At 35.1% G+C, this 12,200-nt stretch overlaps 1 long non-coding RNA gene across 1 annotated transcript; it reads right to left on the bottom strand.

The window, feature by feature from the left end:
* Positions 1–374: 374 nt before the first annotated feature.
* Positions 375–2,006, bottom strand: LOC111885923 (uncharacterized). Its single transcript, XR_002848272.3, has 3 exons — positions 1,810–2,006; positions 1,084–1,177; positions 375–949 (listed from the first exon to the last, which is right to left on the bottom strand). It is a non-coding gene; the product is annotated as an uncharacterized LOC111885923 (long non-coding RNA).
* Positions 2,007–12,200: the final 10,194 nt, after the last annotated feature.

Genomic DNA, 12,200 nt, shown 5'->3' with positions numbered 1-12,200 from the left:
TTAGTCTTTCTTTTTTTGAAATTGAAACACATATGATCACAAAACAAACACGCTAATAAAATAATCATCACTAATATGATTTTTTCTTTTACAACCTAATAACATTCTTGACCTCAATTCGTGATAGAATACACACATAAATATGTAGTGTAGGTAATACAGAAAACAAATAAGAACCACCACCATCACAAAAAAATCTCCTAATTTCTATAAACAACCTTTATTAATGATACCTTAAACTAAGACCAAATTCTTTATTAATGATACCTTAAACTAAGACCAAATTTCCTAAAAGTATAATAGAAAAATCTGTAAATGGGGGGAAGTTGGGGAATAAGAACTATTGGATTTAAAGTTGGAAATGATCATAAACCTTCTCATAATGATTGCACCTTCATTGTGTTTTTAAACATATCCAAACTTTAGAACCGATACAGGCTAATCTTTATAAACAAATACATCTCAACTTTTACATTTGATCCATTCAACATGTACACACCATGATTTTGCATGCTGTAAAATTTAAATTTTAGAAATTATGTTTTATAAGAGGCATTCATTATACATGTATCTTAAATGCTTCTCATTTAGGATAGGATCGTCGTTGGTCCTTCTTTCACTAATGATCTCACCATATTCGGGTAGTTCTCGCGAACGCGCAAGGGACTATCCTTTCTATCGCTTGCCTTTTCTTTTCACTCTCAAGACAAGGCTCTCTCTCTTTTATAAAGCGAATATGGAATTCAAAGGGATCAAATACGAAAGGATACTCTGAATAATAGAACTCTAACGAAATATATGATCAACCAACACGTCCTTGCACGGCTTGACTCGTTCTTCGAGCCCTGCTTCCCCCTTCCCCCTCTCCCCGTTCTACCGTCCAAAACAGGCCGCATGGAGTATAGCCAAGTGGTAAGGCATCAGTTTTTGGTACCGGCATGCAAAGACCCTAATCAGATAAATGTGGTTAATCGAAAGAAGAAAATGTATAATCCTTATTATATATGGAGGTTAACTTATTATTGTAATCATGTAGAACAATTTTATGGCATGAATACCCTAACAACAAATTGATAAGGGTACCTTCTAATTTCTCTTCGAAGTGAGGTTCATGTTTATAACTTTAGCTTCACATCTAGAGGCTTGCTGCTTGATAGAACTTAATGTAAAAGTATCCCTGCTCCATGAGAAGAAGAAATATTCAATACTTAAAAGCAAAATGAAAAATGTTTATGCATGTATAATTATAAAACCTTAGAAACAAAATACCACATTCACAGTACTCCCGAATTCCACCTATTTTTATATTAACATCCCAATTGGATTGACAAATCAAATTGTTCAAAACATTTTTGCCACTGCCACACACAAATATATAATCATATGCACACAATTCACTCTCTACTTTGCAATGACCAATATACCCCTCCCCTCCCCTGCCACAACCATACTTTCCTGCCATGTTTTATGGTCAAAACAATAACATACATCCATAAAATCATTTTAACTTTGCCCTTTTCTACTAAAAAAAAAGGCAACAATGGTTGCATCTCCTTTAACCACTATAACACCAGATAAAACCAAAATCAAAACTTTACCCTTGTTAATCGACATAGAACACTACTTTTAACAGCTTCATAATTCACAAGAACACACAATCAAATTCCGACCTGAAGAAAATCCATGAAAGAAGTCGAACAACAAAAAAATACCTAATAAATTAATTGGTTTAGCAATGGGAGTCAAAGTATAAATACAAAAAAGCAAACCTTAACAAAATCAAAGAAAACCCTAGAAATTAGGCCTTACACATGTAGGATTCTTCATCATCTAAGAAGAGCCATCGATCGATATAGAGGAAGAACCATCAACGCAATGGTGGTGATAGACTTATATAAACCGTGTTGATGTAGGGTTTCTTACAGAGAGCTGGAAAGATAGAGGGTGATTTGGTTTCCAAAAAATAGAAGGCGAAATTGGGGGAGAGATTATTTGTAGTTCAATTTCAATGTGTCATTAAAAGCGATTATGGGATAACTAAAAGGAGAAGGGCAAAATAGGTAATCAACTTTGTAAAATACTGGGCTGAGAAGATGCCACATAGGATTAAAAGGTTTCTTTTATTAAGATAGGGGATAGTAGTTTTCCGTGTTTAAATCTATATACTAATATAATTAAGAATGGTAATAACATTTTCTTATATAAAATTTCTTTTATTTATGGCCCATTTTAATTTTTTTACAAGACCTTCAAAATCAATAGGTTAGCGCTGAAAACCATTTAGGTAAGTCAAAACCAACATTAATCATTATGGCGTCTCATTTGCGATTTGTATATGATTTATATATAAACTATTAAAAAATTGATTTGATATTCATCCCATTGTATGTGACTAATAACATTATTTCAATTCTTCTTATACCTTTTTTTCATTTTAACTCCTTTAACTTATATATAAATAGTAAAACACACCCTTATATTAATTCTTTATAATTATATAATTCCATTTTAACCATTATTATATATATTTTTACTTTTTAGCTATTTATATTGTGATATAAATTAATTTTTTATGATAAAAAATAGATTTGTTATAAACTATAATAATTATTGTATTTTTATATTTTTGATTAGCTTCATAATATTAATATTTGAGTAAATTATAGAAATAATCCATGTGTTTTGGTCAGATTCGTAGTTTTGGTCTTTAATTTTAAAAATTGATAGGTTGCATCCTTATGGTTTATAAATTTTACAGTTTTGATCATTGCTTTATATAAAAAGACTAACTTACCATTTCTTTAACATTTTTATTTTTTTTAACAATTTATTATTATTATTATTATTATTATTATTATATAACAATTTTATTTGTTCTTTATTTTATTAAAATTTTTATAGATTTCTTATAAAATTATTTTTATTTTTTTAAATTAATATTCTAAATTTTATATATATATATATATATATATATATATATATATATATATATATATATTATTCTTATTATTATTTATTCTTAGTTTTATTTATTTATCTTTGTTTTTGTGGTTTAAAAATCTTTTAATATATGTGACGTCTTATTTGAATATACGATTTAATATTGTTTTTTTTTTACTTTTATTTCGTTCATATTATATATCATTTTTTTATGTTTTGCTCGAATAAACAAATTAAAATAAAACCCCGGATAACTATCAAACATCAAATATAATTATTTAATATTGTTTTTATGTCTTTTTCATTTATATCATTCGTTTATGTGCTCTATTTTTTTATTCGGCTTTAAAAGGTTTTATATTACGTTTTAAACGATTAATCTTAAATATTAAGATAAACAACTGTCATACTGTCATAACAATTACAAAATAAAAGCTATATTTTTGTTAAAAAAAATAATCTTAAATGAAATCTACCGTTTATTAATACGCATTAAGTAAAGGGAGGTGGGTTTTTTTCTTGTTTTTTATTATTAAAATAAATAATAAGTATTAAATTTAGAAAAAAAATAAAATAAAATTGGAAAATGAATACACCAGAGGTATTATAGTCATTTCCATTTTCGGAGTGACCAAATACGCAACGAAATTAACTCAAAAAGATCAATAAATCCAAAAAAGTTAAGGTTTAAACCTAAACCCGAAAAAAATACATATTATAGAGAGTATTTTTGCAGTTTTGTCAATAAATAAAAACTAACAATAAAAGATAAAAATATGAAATTAAAATATATTATTTGATTTAATATATATATATATATATATATATATATATATATATATATATATATATATATATATATATATATATATATATATATTAGAAAATGAAAGTATAAAACGAGACGTTAAAAAAGTTAAATATAAAATAAAGTTGTATATACAAAATAAAGTTTTATAAATCATTTGTCAATTATGTACTATAAGTCATATCAAATTGGGTTATGAAGTCAATGGTTTTGATAAAGTTGTTTTAGGGTTAAATGAGTGTGAATAACAACACTCCCTGTCTATCCACTAGACATTCCACCTCTGGCTATGGTGTTTTTCTTGGTCAGAATATCTTATCATGGTCTTCTAAATGTCAAGGCACTATTTCTCGATCTAGTGCTGAAGTTGAATGTCATGGGGTTGTGAATGCTGTTGCTGAAACTTGTTGGTTATGCATTTTTTTACTTCGTGAGCTACTTTATCCACCCTTGTCTGCCACATTGGTTTATTGTGACAATGTTAGTGTTGTTTACGTATCTTCAAACCCAATCCGACATCAACGCACCAAACATATTGAGATTGATCTCCACTTCGTGGGTGACATGGTTACTTTGGGACAGGTTCGAGTTCTACATGTCCCATCTTCATTTCAGTATGCCTACATCTTCACCAAAGGACTTCCATCGACTCTATTTCTTGATTTCAGATGCAGTCTAAATGTTCGCACGAGACCTCCCGTTCTGACTGCGGGGGGATGTTAGCGTATATATATTATATGTATTATGTAGCCCATATTGTTAGACATGTTTTGCTTGTATCCAACCCCTGTTCTCATATCAGGCCCATATTGTATGTTATATATATATATATATATATATATATATATATATATATATATATATATATATATATATAGCGACAATAGGTGCTAAGCTTTCTAAGACCATCACTATAAGGGAATTGAAGTGATTTGTTTACTACAATAATTCAAAGGTATGTAACCTTAAATTTATAAATTCGATATCACTAGGGGTTAAGTTAACTTATGTTGTTCATTGTGTGTTACTATAAAAGTGTATGACATAGATCTTTTATAGGATGCTTGTACTCCATTAAATATTAATTGATTTCCGCATTGTACAATGTTATGTATTCTATAAAACCCATCAATCTTCACAAATGTAATGATAGTTCTTTAGTATATGACATGTGAGCTTGTGTAAATGGGGATCTATGCTTGAGTTAAGCTCACCCTTATAGTCACAAGAACGTTCATAAGGACCATCAACGATTGAATTTCAACAATGATGTCACTAATGAATTTCTATCAATCACATAGTGTTCTTTTTTTTTTTTTTTTTTGCATTATGACAAGATGAAATATACTCTAAGCATCAATCATAAATCCACTATGGTGTATTACTTGGTATTCATCCAAACTAATATTTTACCAAATAGTAAAAACACAAATTCTGTCTGCGAAAGAAATTGTCTATTAATTAATCTTTTCCATACTAACATCATCTCGCTGGTCTTTATAGGACACTAAGGAATATACTTGATGTTGATTCATTGATTCTTGCCAATTTGATATGATGAGATCTGTCATGCTTATGGCATACAAGTCATCAAATCTGGTACAAGTCACGATCGATCCCATAAGCATATGTTTGTGGGATATGACTCATCTCTTCTAGCTCAATTATAGAACATTACCAATGCTTAAATGTCATACCATAATTTATGAGCATGAACTTTCTAGTAATTTTAAGTCTCAAGTTTCCTTGAGATTCCATGCTTCTATCTTAACCCAATGAATTACTCAGATAGATCCTCATGTATTATTTATCCCATGTTATTCTAGGCGAATCAATTCCAAGCTAAGCCAAGCTATTACGCTTTTTAAGTTGGAACATCGTTTCCTATGAATTTTGTGTTATCCGAATACATTACAAGGATGAAAATTATACTCCCAATAACATTCATATATATGACTCATCTCCATTTCTCGAAATTCAAGTGATTCCAATTATGCCGTCCCAAAGACTTTGACATGCTCGTGGTCCACCTTCATTTCTCGGAATTCAAAACTCCTTGAATTCTGTCAATTAAAAAAGGATTCCATTATGCGATATGCTTGTCTTAGTTCATAAATAAACTTATAAGCTTACATATTATTCACAACCTATCTTGGTTTTAATATGTGTTTGCTCACATCCATATTTGTTACCTTTTGAAGATACGCTTAAGCGCAATGATAAAGGCTAAGTTGTGACATCCCCAAGATCTCGGCCAGAAAAGACCGATTTCATTTATGCTTTTTAAACATTTTCAGAGTAAATTCTTTTAGTTTTAAAAGAGATGCGGAATTTGTTCCCAAAAAACAAAACATGATAAAATAGATATTTATCAAAACATTTCATAAAGAAATATGATTTCATTTCATAATAAAAAGTCGCGATGTCATGTTCCGATATAGATCATAAAGCATAAACGATAACATTACAAGTCATTCAACAAATATATACATATACAGACTTGTAAACAAAACAACTTGATGATTCGCCCATCTTAAGCTCTTGCGCCACTTCCTGTAATACAAATCAACTGAGTAGGTCAGGCTTGGGAGCCTGGTGAGCATATAGGGTTTTCAAACCCACAATAATTATATTTAATTACAACAATCAACAATAAACCCGATTACCCATTCCCGTTATCCTCACCTTACGTCCCTAAAATAACTTCTATTATAAGGAACCTAATTCAGGATTTTCATCGGGACGGACATTACTGCAGAGGGGCTTCCTCAACAATAAGTATCCTAAAGGCAACCATGTGGGGGATAGAGTACACCGGTGAACACGTCGTTCACAACACCTACAGGTAATGAGCCTGCTAGTGTTCCACAAGACAGTCTAGAATAGTCCGTGGTCGTCATCCATACTCTGCTGAATGACTAGAATAATACCAATAACACTGAGGCCTCTCATCTGTTTATTACACACCAATTATCTACCCATGTTCTACCCAACATATTAGTAGATAAAAATATACATTTTTATACATTGTTTAAAAACCTGTATAACATGCTTTAATCAACACATATTCCACATAACAAATGAGGCATACACACATAACATGTATTTCATAGAGAATATATCAGATCTATGAGATAGAAGAGAGTGAATATACATTCACACATATAACCACAAAATATATACACGTAGCACGTATTTTATATTAAATACTTCATAATATTGCGTTGGAAAGAAAATAACTACACACTCACTTGATCAGAAGATGATCAGGCAGCACTACGGCTTACAGAAGTAGTGTCTCTCCGTAGATCTGGAAGATCTTCACAAAAACCGGGCTCCTCGCGGGCAGGGCTTCGGCTCGGAAATCTCACTTCTCGGGATTCTCGGGGCTTCGGATCTTACTTCGGGGCTCGGGAATAATACCGGGGCTTCGGGGTATAAACGGCACGCAAAACGAGGCAAAAACTAGAGAGAAGAAAGAGTTTGAACAAGAGAAAATGGCTGATTTCGAGTTCTATTTATAGGCTGAGGGTCTGGGATTACGCGGGGCGTAATCTCAAATTACGCAGGGCGTACTCAGTACGCGGAGCGTAACTTGGTTACGTGGGGCGTACTTTGACGTCACTGCATGCGTCGTTCTGTGGCACTCGAGTATTGGTCAGGCAACTTGCATCCGCCTGAGTACGCGGGGCGTACTCAAATTACGCTGGGCGTAATTGACTCGTCGAACTTCTAAATTGCGTAACTTTCGCATACGAGCTCCGTTTTCGACGTTCTTTATATCCACGCGAAGTTCAGACCATACTCTACAACTTTCATTTAGACTCCGTCGGCTAATTTTGACTTTTATTTTTATTATTTATTTTTAGAAGGCCGGGACAGAAAAACTTCGTTATAAATTCATAACTTCTTCGTCCGACGTCCGTTCTCGCCTATCTTTTCATCGTTTCGCTACTAACAACTAGATCTTCGATTCTCATTTAGATTGTTTCGGCTAAAAACCGCTCGATCTCAAATCGAGTATTCGGGCTGCATACTGCTAAGTCGAAACTTAGAAAAATCATAAATTCCTCATACGAAGTTAGATTTGGGCGTTCCTTTTATGCACGCTCTCAGTTTAACGAAATCTACGACTTTCGTTTAGATCGCTAAGGCTAAATATCGCTCTATCTTAAATTTATATTTTACGTCACTCGGCGTCGTGCCGGTTCTGTCGCGAAACTTCGACAGGTCATAACTTCTTCGTTATAACTCGGATTTTGGCATTCCTTATATCTCCGGAATCCTTGTTTCAACCACTACAACTTTATGCAAAGATATCGGGCTTATCTCACACTTAAATTTTGACGCTTATTTTATTCTTAATTCATTAAATTATAAAAATTAAGAAAATAAACACATAAATCACATAATTCACAAATAATACATTTTTATTATTTCAAATTTAGTTACAAAGGTTAACCTAGACTATTACATTGCTAAAAATGGCAAGCCCAAAAACACGGGCGTTACAATTCTCTCCACCTTAGAATGATTCCGTCCCCGGAATCACACATCAGCAAACAAATGCGGATAACGACTCATCATGTCACTCTCCGTCTCCCAGGTGAGATTTGCCCCATTCGTGTGTTTCCATCGGACAAGCACTAACTCAACCATCTTACGCCGCAATTTCATAGTCTTTCGGTCAACGATTGCCTCTGGTTCTTCAATCAACCTTTTGTTCTCATCGATCCTCAACTCTGAAAGTGGAATTATGTCGGGAACTTCTCCCGTGAACTTCCTCAAATAACACACATGAAAAGTGTTATGAATTCCATCCAGTTCTTCGGGTAGTTCGAGCTTGTAAGCTTGGTTCCCAATTCTCTGAAGAACTTTAAACGGTCCAATAAACCTTGGACTTAATTTTACCCTCTTACCAAATCGTATAAGTCCCTTCCACGGCGAGACTTTAAGCAAAACCGAATCTCCAACTTCAAAAGTCATCAGTCTTCGCTTTTTGTCAGCGTAGCTCTTTTGACGGTCCTGAGTTGCTAACATTCTCTCCCTAATTATTTTCAACTTTTCAGCAGTTTGATGGACTATCTCCAGCCCCATAAACTGCTTTTCCCCAGCCTCAAGCCAACAAGACGGCGTACGACACTTCTGTCCATACAATGCTTGATAAGGTGCCATCTTTATGCTCGAGTGAAAACTATTATTATAGGAAAATTCTACCAAAGGTAAATGTTCATCCCAATTACCTAGGAATTCCAAGGTACACGCTCTCAGCATATCTTCAAGTGTTTGTATCGTCCGTTCGCTCTGACCATCAGTCTGCGGATGGTAAGCTGTACTTAAACACAACTTGGTACCCAATTCCTCTTGTAGACTTTTCCAAAATCGTGAGGTGAAACGGCTATCACGATCCGACACAATCGTTAGCGGAACACCGTGAAGCCTCACAATTTCCCTCACGTAAGAATTCGCAAGTTTGTCCATAGACCATTTCTCATTGGCTGCTATGAAATGCGCACTCTTAGTGAATCGATCAATGACCACCCAAATCATGTCGTGACCACTTTTTGTTCTGGGTAGTTTAGTGACAAAATCCATCGTGATGTCCTCCCAATTGCCCATAGGCACAGGCAAAGGTTCTAAACTCCCGTATGGTTTCTGATGTTGTGTCTTTACTCTCGCACAAGTCACACACTCAGCCACATACTTTGCAACATCAAGCTTCATCGTCGGCCACCAGTAGTAGGGTTTTAGGTCCCTATACATTTTAGTGCTACCAGGATGAATCGAGTACATGGTCTTGTGAGCTTCTTCCATCAGAAGATCTCTGACTCCTCCTGTCTTTGGTATCCAAATCCGATCTTGGAACACCTTCAGTCCATGACTGTTTATACCGAACACCAACGTTTTGCCCAAACGTTCCTCCTTTCGGTCATTCTTCTCGGAAGCTTCGCTTTGAGATTTCTTTATACTTTCCAAAATAGTCGAGACAACTTTAATTCTCAACGCTCTTGGCCTTCTCCTTTCAAGATTGACTTTCCGACTGAGAGCATCAGCAACAATATTGGCTTTACCGGGGTGGTAAAGTATCTCACAGTCGTAGTCTTTAAGTAATTCCAGCCAGCGTCGTTGCCTCATATTCAATTCTTTTTGACTAAAGAGATATTGGAGACTCTTATGATCAGTGAAAAGTTTGCACTTCGTGCCATAGAGGTAATGCCTCCATATTTTCAGAGCGAAAACTACCGCTACTAACTCCAAATCATGAGTCGGGTAGTTCTTTTCATGCTCTTTCAGCTGTCGAGATGCATACGCGATCACCTTATCTCTTTGGGTCAAAACGCAACCCAATCCAACCCTAGACGCATAGCTATAAACAACGAAGTCTTCAACTCCATCGGGTAGAGAAAGTATCGGTGCCTCGCATAGTTTCTTCTTTAGCTTCTCGAATGCTTCTTTATGCTTATCACTCCAAGCATAAATAGCTCCTTTGTGGGTCAAAGCTGTTAATGGACTAGCGATCGAAGAAAAGCCTTGGATAAATCTTCGGTAATATCTGGCTAATCCTAAAAAGCTTCGGATCTCCGTGGGACTTTTCGGTTGTTCCCACTTCATCACAGCTTCGAACTTCGCTGGATCAACCATTATCCCTTCTTGGCTGACCACGTGACCCAAGAATTGGACTTCACGAATCCAAAAATCACATTTGGAGAACTTCGCATACAACTTCTCCTTCTTCAAGACTTCTAACACTTCTCGCAAGTGTCTGCCATGCTCCTCTTGGATTTTCGAATAAATCAGAATGTCATCTATGAACACTATCACAGATTTATCAAGGAACGGGTTACAAACTCTGTTCATTAAATCCATGAATGTTGCTGGAGCATTGGTTAGTCCAAACGACATAACCAAAAACTCATAGTGTCCATATCGCGTTCTAAATGCAGTCTTCTCTATATCCTTCTCTCTTACCTTTAGCTGATGATATCCTGACCTTAGGTCGATCTTTGAAAAATAACTTGAACCTTGTAGCTGATCGAATAGGTCATCAATCCTCGGCAACAGATATCTATTCTTTATTGTTGCCTTATTCAGCTCTCGGTAATCAATGCACATCCTCATGCTTCCATCTTTCTTCTTTACGAATAACACCGGAGCTCCTCAGGGTGATGAACTAGGTCTAATGAAACCCTTGTCCAATAACTCCTGAAGTTGCATCATTAGCTCCTTCATCTCCGTCGGTGCTAATCGATAAGGTGCTTTTGCAATTGGCGTTGTTCCGGGCAACAAGTCAATATGAAATTCTACTTGTCGATCGGGCAGTAATCCAGGAAGATCTTCGGGAAATACTTCCGGATAATCACACACAACAGGAATATTTTGCATCACCTTCTTTTCCTTCTTAGCATCGATCACGAATGCTAAGTATGATGTACACCCCTTGGTCAAACATTTTATGGCTTTCATTAGAGAAATGATTCCAGAATTTACTCTGCGTTTATCTCCGTACACCATAAACGATTCCTTTCCAGGCGGATTCACTTTCACTATTTTCTTCTTGCATAAAATTTCGGCATCATTGGCGCTAAGCCAATCCATTCCCAAAACGATGTTGAAACCATTAAGTTCGATAGGCAATAATTCCTCGTGGAATTTATTCCCATTTAAATCAATTAAGATGTTTTTCATGCGATAGCTAACAGGTACAAACTTGCCACTAGCAACTTAGACTAATAAAGCATTATCTAGTCTATCAACAGGCAAAGCTAGTTTTCTACCAAATTCATGCGATATAAAGGAGTAGTTGGCTCTAGAATCAAATAAAATTTGGGCAGACAATTTGTTAACGAGAAAGGTACCTGAAGCGACATCAGCTTCATCTTTAGCAGCTTCCAGTGTCATCTGGAATGCTCTCGCCTTTGGCTTTGGCAGAATGTTAGGTCTTGCTGCTTCCTTCTTTTTCGGACAATCCCTTGAGATGTGCCCCTCCTCACCACAACCATAGCAAACATTCTTGGTGAAAGTGCAGTCGTTGTCATAATGCCCTGGCTTTCCACATTTGAAGCATGTGGTTTCCCCGCCACACTTCCCATGATGCTTCTTCTTGCACTTGTCGCACCATTTCGCTTCTACCTTTCCTCCACTTCCTCTCGAACTAGACTTCGAGAATTTACTTTTCTTGTTGGACCCTGAAAATCCATCGATTTCCTCTTCTCACCAACCTCTGACCTTTCTAGACCTTTTTCCCTGATCTGGGTCTCAACATTTCTAGCAGCCCAGATGGCGGCTTTCAATGTGATTGCTTGCTTAACCATTGGACCATAGTCCGCTGGTAGTCCAAGGGCAAACTTGTTGACCTTAGAGAGTTCTGTAGGCACCAAATATGGGATAAACTTCATCTTTTCCGTGAAACTTGCAGCGTATTCAGTAACGCTTAATTTCCCTTTCTTCAAAT

The sequence above is a fragment of the Lactuca sativa genome, chromosome 1, assembly GCF_002870075.4.
Source record: "Lactuca sativa cultivar Salinas chromosome 1, Lsat_Salinas_v11, whole genome shotgun sequence".
Taxonomy (NCBI): domain Eukaryota; kingdom Viridiplantae; phylum Streptophyta; class Magnoliopsida; order Asterales; family Asteraceae; genus Lactuca; species Lactuca sativa.
Note: the sequence above shows the minus strand (reverse complement) of the source record. Positions and strands in the feature narration are given on the sequence as shown.